Here is a 14,166-nt window from a genome sequence, read left to right as displayed (position 1 = left end):
CAAGAAGAGGCTCTTACCAGAACCCAGCTGTGTTTTTTGTTATGGCAGCCCAAGGAGACTAATACAGTTTCTTCTTTTAAGTAGTAGTTCTGTGGTTTTATCAATTTTACTAATCTGTTCACATAACCAATTTCAGCTTTGCCTTTCCCTAATGGTTGTCACTTTTATTTTGGATTTCGCTCTTACCGTATTTTCTACAACTTTCTTTAGGGTTAGTTTTCATTTACTAGCTTAATAGGGTGGACATTTAAACCAGTAGTTTTAAGACTTTCACCCTTGGCAATATTGATGTTTAATTTTATGCATTTTCCTCTAGTCACTGCTTTACTGGGCTCAAATTTTCTTTAGAAATAATGTATTTAAAATCATTTCAAAATTTCTTGTGATTCCTTCTTGCCTCACGTTTCTTTAGATAAGCATTATTTCCCGTGTGTATGGGAGTTTCCGTATGTGTAGGGATTATTTTTTTACATGACTTACTGTTACTGGTTTTTAATTTGTATGATTGTGTTCTGGCCAAAAACCCTTTTGAAATCTACTGAGATTTATTTTATACCCCCTGAAAATAGTCAGTTTTTGTGAACGTTCCAAGTATACTTAAAAATAACATGTATTCAACAGGCATTGAATATAGTATTTGACAGGTATTGAATATAACAATCAGTAGAAGTCAGTTCAAGGGATTGATAATGGGTTTTTAGAATTTTTGTATAGTTAATCTTTATGGACCAATTAGTGATTAAAAAAGGACTGTGAAATCTTCCATATTATTGTGAATTTGTCTTTTTTCCCTTAGTTCTATCAATTTATGCTTCATGAATTTTTATATTTTAAGAAATACTTAGTCTTCCTAGAAATCGCTCCTATTGTATAATGTTCCTCTTAAGTCTTATAATACATTTTGCTCTGAGGTCTCATATATCTGATATTAAAATAGTCTTTTATGCTTGCTTGCTTGTTTGCTAGATGTTTTATGTTCCATTCAGTTATTTTCAACATCTGTGTTTTTACTTAAAACGCTTATTGTATAAATGGCATCTAGTTATGTTTTTTTCATCTAGTTCACAGACTGTAAAATAGGATGTTCAGTCCACTTATGGTTAATTCTTGATTTGTTATTTTAGATTTAACTTTACCATCTTGCTAATTGCTTTTTAATTTTCATTCTGTTTCTGGTCTCTGCTTCTTCCATTTCCTGCCTTCTTTTGGGTTATTGAAAATTTTTAGAGTTCCATTTTGTTTCCCCCACAATCTCCTTAGTTGCACTTTTTATTATTTTTAGTTGCTTAGATCTAACAATATGCATCCTTAGCTTCTCAGGTTCAATTTTTGATCAAGTCTTCAAACTTTACACTCCACATCTGGCACTCCACACTTTTCCACTACACTCTTCCTGTTTCCCACTTCCACTGTCTGTTTCCTGCTTCCACCTTTCCACTTCACAAATTCCATAGTAATTCTGTTTCCATGTCCCACATCCTTTTAGGTATTCTTAACCTCCACATATATTGTAATACCATTTTATTGGGCTTTTACTTCAAATTCTTAATTTTCAAGAAAATTATAAGAAAGTATATTCTTATATAATTGACCAAATATTTATCATTTCTTGTGTTCATTTTTTTTTTCACAGATGAGATTTTTCTGTATGGTGTCGTTAGTCTTTAGCCTGAAAGGCACCCTGTAGGTTTCATCATAGTGTGTTATCTGTGCTTGCAAGGAGTATTCTTACCTTGTGTTGTTTCGGTATTTGTTTACAGTCTCACTTTCTTTAAAAAGACTTAATATTGATATATTAGAATTATAGTTAATTTTTTCTTTAAGTCGTTTAAGAGTTTCACTCAGTTGATTTCCCAGGGAAGTCAGCTGTCATTGTTATCCTCCTTTCCTGGTAGATGATGTCTCTTTCATCTCTGACTGAATTTTTTTTTTCTTTACATTTGGTGTCCAGCTGTATGATTCTGATATGCCTAGATATGATTCTGTTTATACATTTATCCTGTTTAGATAGATAAATCAGTGATAGTCATAAAATTTTGGAAGTGATATGTGATAATATCTTAAAATGATTTTCTAACATTGTTCTTCTTCTGACACTCCAGTTGTATGCAGAACAGACAACTTATTTTGTCCCATGGTTTACAAAGGCACTGTTAACTAATTGGTATGCCTCCTAGTTCTTTGATTATCTTTTACTATTTTCAATCTGATGGTAAGCCCATTGAATACATTTTTCATTTCTGAGATTATATCTTTTGGGTCTAAAATGTCCTGTTGACTTTTTTTTTTTTTTTTTTACAATTTTTATTACTCTGCAGATATTCTCTATTTTACTCATTAAGAAGCTATTTTTGTTTTAATACATTTTATATAATCCTTAAAACAAACTTAAAAAATCTTTATCTGCTATATTCACCATCATCTGGTACATCTTATATTCAGTTTCCATTGCCTGTTTATCTTCTTGATTATGAATCATATTTTTGTTTAAATCTATTTTTCGTGAAACATTGGACATATTGGATAAGATAGAAACTGAGTTTTATTCCTTTCATCTGAAGAATCTTAGTTCTTAGAATAGCAAGCAGTTGAAATCGTGGGTGATCAGTTTGGACTTCGGTGGTTTGTTGTAGTTTGTTTCCCAAGCCCCTCTTCGCTCTTGGACCCAACACCACTGTGAGTTTTGTCAGGGCTTTGTTAGGCCTTGTTAGTGCAGGTCTAAAATTTGTTGCTTATTCTTAAGGTTCCTCAGAAGGAAGATAGAGATACTAAGAACATTTACTGTGTTTACTATGATGCCAAATTCTGATTTCTGCATCCTCAGTTCAGTGGTACAGCTGTGCTCTGCTTGGGTTCTATTTCTCTGTGCCACACTGGGAAATTGCCTCAAGCCATGGAACTGTGGTTGTGGGCCCACCTCATTAGTGTCTCTTCTTTCAGACATCACTGTCTCATGCTGCCTATTGTCCATTCTTCTGAACTAATTTCATTAATTTTGAACATTATAGCTGTTGACAGTACATATAACAGTTTTCCCTTCCTCGTTGAAAGCAGAGTTCTTGTTAATCTTGTATACTTACTTGATGAGTCAAAAAAAGTATTACTGTTTTCAGTGACATAAATAAATATTTTAAATTAGTGACAGTAATTATTAATATACTTATCATTTTGTGCCATAGCAGATAGAGAATCACAGTAAAATAGGAAAGATTTTCAAGTATCCCAGTAAGGTCATGATTTTTCTAAGTTGAGAACTGAAAATCTGCTCCCATGACCTACTTCTTAAGACTAACCCAGACCTTAGTTCAGAGAGAGTAAATTGGATTAAATGGCAATTAATTGGCAGTACATGCTGGAGTGCTGTATTGAGGTCACTGAAGAAACATCCAGTGTTATGAGAAGAGTTCATGACTCATTAGCATGAGCCCCAAAGAAAGGTGTTAATACAGAGTAGTAGCATAATTCTTGCATTGCTTATCTACATAAATTATATAGACAAGTCTCAATCATGCTAAGAATACTTAGGGCATATTTTTTTGTAGGAAGATGTGCACCGTTCTATTACTGGATACTATGAACCAATTGTAGAGTACATAATTCTCCCAGTTACAGAAAATCATCTTAAAAGACTGGGAGAATAATCCTTCTTAGAAATAAAAAGGCATCTCAAGCAACATTAAATACAAGCTAATTTCAGGACCTTGGGTTCTGACGAGCGTTATCTCTACCCAACAAAACTCACAGTGTGTTGCATGAATCTTCTTTGCTGCTTTTGTTTGAATCCCGTTAATGCGAATTTGTGTTGGCAGTTACTCATTGGTATGTACACTGATTTTGAACATTGTCAACTACCAGACATTTGATGAAATGAGACTAGGATTAGAAAATACTTAGTTTCACAGCTTGTCTAGAACATTTGGTTGACCATGAGAGCCAGCTTAACAGTAAATGTAGCAAAGAACAGAAGAGTCTGATGTTTGTACAGCTTTGTCATTTAAAAATGTATTAATACATATTAATATATTTCAGTTTACATTAATTCTGAGGATAAGTTAGTCAAGAATGATTATTTCCCTTTTACAACTGAAGAGAAGCGAAGTAATTTGCAACAGGTCTCACAGGTGGTAGAGTTCATAGTCAAGATTTCTGAATCCAAATGCAGTGCTCTTTCCTTTCTACTATACCACCCTTTTACTCTAGCGAGTATTTCCTTGCATAGAGAGAGGAAAAAAATCCCTCTGCTATTCAGGTTTATATGGTACTTAACTTTATTTTAGCTGCCATTTTTTTTTTCCTGTTGATTGAAATTTCTACTTGAATGACACTTATGGTCCTACCTTGGTATATTAGAAGAATGCATGATGCCTTACTTCTATTGGATGCAGTCTCTGAAAATTGCTCCAACTAAAAAAAGTTCAATATAAATGTAAAATATCATTACTAGTAGTATTGTGTAACTACTCAATGGTTAATAAACACTTTAAATATTTTTCTCTCTCACGAAGCAGCTCTTATTTGTAACCTATAAGATATTTAAATAGAAGCTATTCCACCTAGTTTCACATTGCAGAGGAAAGCCCTTCCTATCCAAATGTTTGTAGTGTGTTAGGAAATAAGACACTGGTTTAGGGAACAGGCAAGAGAAACGTGATTCCATTAATTATTGTTTAATGGTTGCATCTCCGTGTTGTGATCTGAAGGTTGGTATAAAATACACATTTTTCAGTACTTAAAAAAATTGCAATTAGAGTAACGGCAATTATGTTTACTAAGCTTCTTGAAAAGACAAAACTTTCCTTATGTATACTTTACAGTATTTGGAAACCACAGTATGAAATTTTTCATTATTACTTAAATTACCAAGATTCTAAATGGAAGCATTTTATTACTGTGGTTACTATGTAAATTGAAAGGGATAAAATTTCTCTTTCTTTAAAAATACTATATAGCAGACCCACCAGTATGGTACCTCCCATTAGTAAACTTCCATAGTGCCTCTCTTAGCATTCACAGCATAATTTAACTCTCAAGAATATAAACAATTATTTGAAAGGGCAAAATTAGCCAGTTTGGGGGGCATAGGCATCTATTAAAATCTCAGCTTTGTCACTTAGTATGAGGTGAGGCAAATTATCAAGTCTCTCTGAGGCTCAGTTTCATAATTTTCATTAAAGAAAAATAAGGTTAGCATTTCAGAGTTTAAAATAATACATCACAATGTACAACATAAGCTAAGTACCTCATACAGAGGCACCCAGTTAAACCATGGACATTATAACATTTGTCACCGCTGACTAGTTGTATGACCCTTGGGAAACAAACAAGGTTATGTTTTGCTTGCATTTTCCTGACTATTCAATAAAAGTTGAAACACCACCCACCTCTTTTCTACCTTGAAAAAATGAAAAGATTAGACAAGGTTGCTGGCTTGATGCTTAAACCCTTCACTTTAGTTCACTTGGGAATTAACAACCTTGATATGAAAAGAAAAAAGAAACTATTTTTTTTTACTCTGAAAGAAAGACACTCTAAAGCATACAACAGTATACCCTATTCTCTTTACCTGCTATCTGCAGGTAGCTTTTTAACCATGAAGAGTATGCTTTTTATGAAAGAATTTATAACATGTATGCACTACACACATGCAGAAATGCTTTCTTTATGTTACTTTCCTTGAGTTTTCAAAGCAACTACTCATGGGAAAATTAATTGAATGTAGAAATTATTTTTATCTTTTGACAAAAAAACGCACTTTACTAGCTAAAAGTTAACAAATGCCAAGGCTGATTGAGGAATTCATGTAAAATACCTGCTCAGCTGTATTTTAAATAATATATGTTGTCTTATGTTCCCAAGCAGTGTTTTTATCCAGAGACAAAAAAGTTCTAGAATGCATTCTACAGTTATGACACACATGGGCAATCTGTGTGTTTAACGTAATCTACTCTTTTAAAAATAGTTTATATGAAATATTTTCTTTTCAGCATTCAACTCATTTTTCCCTTGGCTTTATTGATACACAATTTTTAGTCATTAATTATGTATATTTAGGGTGTGCATTTTGATGATTTAATGTATATTTTGTGAAGTAATCCCTATAATAAGGTTATTTAACACTTCCATCACCTCAGTTACCTCTTTTGTGTGTGTGTGATGAGAACCCTTAAGATCTACTCTTAGCATATTTCAAGTATACAATACAGTATTACTAAATATGGTAATCATGATATACATTAGATTCCCCAGAACTTATTAATCTTATAACTGAAATTTTGTACCCTTGGGCCAACATCTCCAATTTCCCACACCCTCCAGCCCATGACAGCTGTATTCTTCACTCTGATTCTATGAGTTCGATGTTTTAGATTCTACATACTAACTAGATCAAGCAGTATTTGTCTTTTTGTGTCTAGCTTATTTCATCGAGCATAGTATTTTCCAGGTTCACTCATGTTCTTGCAAAGGCAGGCTTTCATTTTTTATGGCCAAGTAAGATTTCATTGCATGTAAATATACCTGTACACACACACACACACACACACACCACAATTTCTTTATCCATTCATCCACCTATGGACACTTAAGTTGCTTCCATGTCTTGGCTACTGTAATAAAATGTTACACTGAACATGGAGGTACAGATATCTTTTCTAGTTTATTTCCTATGGATAAATATCCAGAAATGGAATTGCTGAATCATATAGGAGTTCTGTTTTTAGATTTGTGAGGAATCTCCATACTGTTAACCATAGTGGCTGTGCCAAGTTACATTTCCACCAACAGTTCACAAGGATTCCCTATTCTCCACATCCTCCCCAACACTTGTTTGTTTTTTGATGATAGCCATTCTAACAAGTGTGGGATGATCTCTCATTGTGGTTTTGGTTTGTATTTTCCTAATGATCAGTGATGCTGAGCGACTTATGTACCTATTGCCATCTGTTCAGAAAATGGTTTACTTCTTTTGTCCATTTTAAAAATTGGATTGCTTTTTATTCTCTTGAGTTGTATGAGTTTTTAATATGTTTTGGATATTAATCCTTTACCAGATAAATAATTTAGAGGTATTTTCTCCCATTCTATAGGTTGCCTTCTCATGTTGCTGATGATTTTCTTTGGTGTTCAGGAGCTTTTTAGTTTGATGTCATCCCACTTTTTTTGGTTGTTGTTGATTTTGGGGTCAAATCCAGTATATCATCAGCAAGACTGATGTCAGGGAGCTTACTGCCTACGTTTTATTCTAGGAATTTTATTGTATCAGGTCTTATGCCTAAGTCTTTAATTCATTTTGAGTTGATTTTTGTATATAGTGTAACATAGTGGTCCAGTTTCATTCTTCTGTATGTGGCTGTCCATTTTTCCCAACACCATTTGTTGAAGAGAATGTCTTTTCTCCATTGTATATTCTTGGCACCTTTATCATAAATTAATTGACTCTACCTGCATGGGCTAATTTATGGGCTCTTGATTTTATTCCATTGATCTATGTGTCTGTTTTTATGCCAGTATCACACTGTTTTTATTACTATAGCTTTGTAATATAGTTTGAAATCAGGAAGCATGATGCCTCCAGCTTTGTTTTTCTTTCTTAAGATTGCTTTGAATATTTGGGGTCTTTTGTGGTTCTCTACAACTGTAGGATTGTTTGTTCTATTTCTGTGAAAAATGCCATTGGAATTTTGATAGGGATTGCACTCAATCTGTAAACTGCTTTCAGTAGTGTGGAAATTTTAACAATATTCTTCCAACCCATGAACATGAAATACCTTTCCAATTATTTATGTCTGATTTTTTTCATTAATGTCACAGTTTTCATTGTACAGTTTTTCCCCTCTCTGTGGAGCTGCTTGACTTTGAATTCTTTTCCCCAAGCCAAAAGCTTTTCTGTGCTTCTAAATGCATTGTTTCTGGGGGCCTTACAAGGGATGTGCTTGTTTATAAGAGTCACTGAAAGTCATTGCACTTACATAGTCCCAGACAGTACTGTCCTCCTCAGACTTTTTATTTCATATGTGCTTCCTCCCGTTCCTGATAAAATTGACCAGTCAGGAATCATTCTTATGAAAAGCAATATCGCCTAGTAATTTTGTTCTTAATATTGCCCTTTTGATGGTAAAGAAACATATTTAACTGAAGGTCAAATTCTCACACAGAAGGGAAAAGAGACTTTACTAATCCTTGGTTTATAGATTCCCTGTAGATCATATAACAGCTGAGGAAAAAGGATTCCAAGTAGAGACAACAGGCAATGCCAAGAATCTAATTCAAAAATATGTCTGCAATGTTTGAACAGCAGCGAGAAGCCAAGAAGTCAGAACATTAATAAAAGGTGGATAGAACTATGATGATATTGTGCCTTATAGAAATTATAAGACTTTGACTTTGACTTTAGAGTGTAAGAAGATAGCAAAAAGGTTAAAAGTATGAGCTGGTATTTGCCATATTCCAAGTAAGATTGTCATGAAGGTAAAAATACAAGGAAATTTTTCTTAAAGGAAAAATGTCTGTTATTTTGCTCTCACCTTAATCATCAGGTGTTGGAATGTTTAGAATTTCTTCAAGTTCCTTCCTGGGTATCTTACTAGCTTCTTTGTTTTATTGTGGTATAATTGATTTACAGTATTATATTAGTTTCAGGTGTACAGCATACTAATTAAATATTTTTATAGATTATACTTTATTTAAAGTTGTTGTAAACTAATGGCTACATATCTCTGTGCTGTGTAATGCATCCTTGTCACTTATTTTATACATAGTTGTTTGTGCTTCTTAATCTCATATAGCAATCTCTCTCCTCCCTTTCCCCATCCCCTCCGGGACCCAGTAGATTGTATTCTATATCTGAGTCTGTTTTCTTATATACATTCATTTATTTTATTTTTTAGATTACACACCTTAGTAATAGAGTTGTGATCTTTGTCTGACTTATGTAACTAAGCATAATACCCTCTAGGTTCATCCACGTTGTTGCAAATTGAAGAATTTCATCTTTTATGGCTTAGTAATATTTCATTATATAGATGTATGCCACATCTTTATCCATTGATCTGTTGATGGGCACTTGGGTTGCTTCCATATCTTGGCTATTGTAAATACTGCTATTACGAACTTGCACATTTCTTCACAAATTAGTGGTTTTGTTTTCTTCATGTACATACCCAGCAATGGAATTGCTAGATCATATGGTAGTTTATTTTTAGTTTTTGAGGAATCTCCATACTATTTTCCAGATTGGCTGCAGCAATTTACAATCCTATCAGTGTACTGAGGTTCCCTTTTCTCCACATCCTCGCCAACATTTGTTTTTAGACTTTTTGACAATAACGATTTTGATAGATGTGAGGAGATATCTCATGGTTTTGATTTGCATATCTCTGATTAGCAGTGTTGAGCATTTTTCATGTGCCTGTTGGCTAATATATATATATCTTCTTTAGGGGAAGAAAGTCTATTCAGGTTGTGTACCCATTTTTTGATTGATTTTTTTGATACTGAGTTGCATGAGCTATATATTGAGTCATATGAGCTGTTTATGTAGTTTGAATATTAACCCCTTTCAGGCCGTATCATTTGCAAAATGTTTTCTCCCATTCAGTAGGTTGTCTTGGTATCTTATTAGCTTTTATTGTCACACTTACTACTTGTTCACATTTGGGCTTTGAGCACCCAAAATTGGTGATTAAGGTTTAGTCACAAACTTTTTTCTTTTTGAAAAGTGGTTTGTTTGGTAATATAGTAGAACCTAGTAACACAGCAAATGTAGTAAAAGCTTAGCAGCCTTCTGATCTATTTGCTTCTGTGAAGATCCATGTTACAATAACATTATTCTCATATCTAAATTATTTACTTATTGACTGATACCAATTTATCTATTTTATCTTAAATATGCCTCTGTACACAAACTAAAAAAATGTAAAACTATGTAAGCTTGGTGGGGAAGCCACATTAAATTTCAGTCTTTGCCTTAGTTCACAATAACTTTGCCTAACTGAACAGTCTTCATTGGCCTTGGTTGCATAGATATTTTCAGTCTTATTTCCAGAAGTATTGGGGCCAGAAGCAAATTATCTAGAATCTGTTATTTTTGCATATCTGCTTATAACCTTGCCAAATTTTTCTTGAGCTCTTTTTTATTGTAATAATTGCCAGACTTAGTGGGGAATAGTTAACACCCATTAAATTTTTAGATTTTGCCACAAATACTATCACTGGAAGTAAATGCTCAGGAAGAATTTTAAAGTTATCACAGATGACAGTTTACCAAATACATTATGAAAGCCAACAGGGATTACCACCATTTTAGCCTTTACTACATTCTTCCAGGCTGCTTATTTAATATTGTATATTTTAGTATTAGAGGGGTATTTTTTCCAGCAGCTACCCAGAATGCATGTCAAATTCTGAATAATTAAATGTAAAATTCAGCGGATGGGCTATAATAAAATTAGAGCAGGTTAAAGCCAGCAGGAGAAAGTAACATCAAGTAAGTGAAGTAAGTGAGGACACATCATTATTAATTATCCAATCTGGAAAAAAAGAAAGCAAAGGATAAAAAATAAAGAGGATCAGTGAACTGTAGGGATATTATTACATGATTCAAAATATGCATAATGGGAGTTCCAGAATAAGAAAAAAAAAAAAAAGAAGAAAATTCAGCCTACAGTTTTGAGAAGTCTGAAACCCAAGCAGGATAGATGAATGGCAGGTCCAACAGCCAAAAACATGTACAGAGAAAATATCTTAAGCATTGCTAGAGAAAAGAAATATAGATGGGTGGTGAGGGTCGGGGGGAAGACAGCACAAATAATGGATGACTTAAGAACTAAATGGAGCTGGAAGACAGTGGGATGACATGTTTAACTTGCTGAAAGGAGTAAAAATAATCTTTCAGTTCAGCTACCTATAAGCAGTTCTTCAAAGAAATGAAAGTAAAATATTTTAAAATAACCAAAATCTGTAAAAAAAAAAAAAAATTAAACAGCAGTATATTAAATCCTAAAGATAATACTTCATAGTGAAGGGAAATGATACCATAAGGAAACTGGGATCCTGCAGGAGCCGGGGGAGGGCACCAGAAATAGTAAATACGTGAGTAGTACAAAGGAAGATAGTACTTTCTTTAGTATCTTCTCCTAAACTGACTTGGTCTAGGTCTCATAATGTATATGACATCACTTGCTCTTCGGGTGCATGAAAGTAAATTAACTTGTTGAAATATTCTCATATTTTGCAGAATATAATAAAGTAAAAGAGCAATATCACTCATTGACATAAAAGCCAAATTTCTTAGCCAACTATTAGCAAATTTAATCCACCAATATATAAAAATGATATAGAATGAAGGGGATTATTCCACCAATCTGAGGGTTAATTTTACGTGTTGTTTTGTTTTTTATATTTGAAAATACTTCATATGAACAGGATAAATAATAAAATCCTCAATTAATTTCAATGCATTAGTAACAGCATTTGAAAAAAATCTAACATATACCCATAATAGCTCTAAACTGTCTACCAACAGCAGGGATCTTCATTTAATAAAGAGCAATTACCAAAAGCTCAGGTAACATCATACCTAATGGTGAAATACTGAATTTTTTTCCCATAAATTGTGTTCAAGGCAAGGATGAAACCACTATTCTATTCAGCATTTTAGTCAATACGTCCATTGAAATAGTGATTCTCGTTCTAATAAGATAGAGAATAAGTCAAGGATGTCAGCTCTCATTTCTATTTAATATTTTACTTGAATTCTAGCCAGTGAAGTAATTGAAGATAAAATTAATAAAGGACTATTAATTAGGAAGGTACAAGTAAAATTGTCTCTGTGTGATGATAATGTGATTATTTCCTTAGAAATACTAGGTGGCTTTTATATATGTCTGTGTGTATGGATGTATATAATAGATAATCCCTAGAACTAATAAATTTAATTGCTTGATTCAAGGCCAGTGTACCAGTATGTATAGTATGTTTATACATAATTATGGGAGACAATTGGAAAATAAAATTATAAATCAATTCCACTGATAATATTTAAAAACCTTTAGAAATACATTTAAGGAAGGTCATGTGAATTCTGAAAAAACTTCTGAAATCCTGAAACACTGATAATCTCAAAACATTTAGTAAAATGAAAAACTAAATAAATGGATATTTGCTATGTAATAGATTCAAAAACTCAGTGATGATGATACCATTTCTTCTTTTTGTATGTTGAATGTGGATGTGGACAAAATATCTGCAGAACTCTTTGTGGAAATTAGCAAGTTCATTCTAAAAACAATTTAAACATATAGAAGATCTGGAATAGGAAGCATCAAGGCATTTCTGATAAACTGACCTTGAGTCCTGACACCAAGAGACGAGTGAACATATCCTCCAACCATTAATTTCCAGTTTTCTTTAACATGCGTGACCTAATAAGTCCTAGTAACATTCCAGTGAGGAATGCATAAACTTGATCTAAATAAGAAAAACTGACCTTCCAACTATATTTGAGGTTTCTGTTGATTATTTTAACAGAGATAAGGGACATGTCTTCATTTTCTGTCTTGGAAATTGTAGTATCACATTCCTGCACATCTTATTGGCCATAAATTAGTGTTCATATCTACCTAAAAAAAAAAAAAACGGGAAATGTAGTCTTTACATGAGTACATGAGTGTAAGAATTAGTTAATGTAAAGGCTTTATTGCTATAGAAGAGAACAAGAGATATTAGGGGACAAAATCTCTGGTTTTTGTCACATGAACACACAGATAAATTAAAAAATATTAAGTAAACTTCCCAGCCTCCATACTAAAAAGGAGTATAAAAAGTAGCATATTTTTAATTAACTCTATAAAAATTGTTAGGAAATAGTACAACTGAACTTTTGATCTTAAACAAATAAAATACAATTTTATAAAATAAAATACTTAGTAGGCACATGTATTTTCTTGCCCCTAGAGAAAGAAAGTTAAAATTAGTATAATAAGGAAAATTTTCTACAAATTAGACTGGCTGTGTTCACAAAGTCTGAACCAATTTCAGGCATCAGTTTGGGTCCACCAGAAGCAGCAGTTGAGATGGAGTTTAGGGTGCAGGATATTAAATAGGGATCAACATCTCTGAAGAGAAGGGAGCAGAAGCAGAAGTGATCAGAGGATGAAGCCAAGCTATGGTGTGAGCTTGTCAGAGCTTTGACCAGTTGGGTGGAAGATTTGGGCAAGTATTGCCTCCAGAGTTGTCTTGTGTTGATCTGAAATGCCAAGCCTTTCTAGCTCACCTCTCTGTTGCTGGATGTGATCAGCCCTGAGGAAGGGATGACTTGGGCAAAGCCACTCTTGTAGTTGAGGTGCTGGTCATCACGTCTGTTGTGTTCTTCCTGTTTCTTTCTCTAGCACCCAGGTAACTGGTCCATGTGACTAATCCTGATCAGTCCTTCATGAGCTCAGTCACTGTGTGTCACTTCTAGGCTGGAGCCATGCATTATGTCAGACCCTCCAGAGCTCTTTTTCTTTCCTCTAGCATAGGATCAGCAGCTTATGAGAGAGTAGTTGCTCAGTAGTCTGGGTATCTGAAGGACCATGCCGAGCAGAGCCCTCTTGCTGATCCATGTTATTCATGCGAATGAACAAGTATACCATCCATTAGGGCTTTCTTACCCCAACAGAGCTCAGTCCATCCTCACAGATACCCTTATGTTTTCTCTGATAATAGAATTCTTACATTTAGATAGGTATATTCATATACTTTCTGGCAAAAGTTTATGTCCAGATAGAAGTCATACATGCAAGAATACATTTTATGCATCTAACAAGCAGTGTATACTCTTAAAAATCTAGTCTGATTTTTTTTTTGGATTTAAAAAAAATTGAGGTATAATTGACATAACATGTTAGTTTCAGACATACAACATAATGATTCAATATTTGTATATATTGCAAAACAGTCACTAGTTAACATCTGTAACCATACATGGTTCTAATGTTTTTTCTGTGATTCAGACTTTTAAGATTTATTATCTTACCAACTTTTAAATATGCAAAACAGTATTATTGACTATAGTCACCACACTGTATATTACATCTCTATGACTTACTTATTTTTGAATTGGAAGTTTGTAACGTTTTACCCTCTTCACGTACTCCTACCCCCACTTCTGGCAACTACCAGTCTATT

Source organism: Camelus ferus, chromosome 7 (genome assembly GCF_009834535.1).
Source record: "Camelus ferus isolate YT-003-E chromosome 7, BCGSAC_Cfer_1.0, whole genome shotgun sequence".
Lineage (NCBI taxonomy): Eukaryota > Metazoa > Chordata > Mammalia > Artiodactyla > Camelidae > Camelus > Camelus ferus.
Note: the sequence above shows the minus strand (reverse complement) of the source record.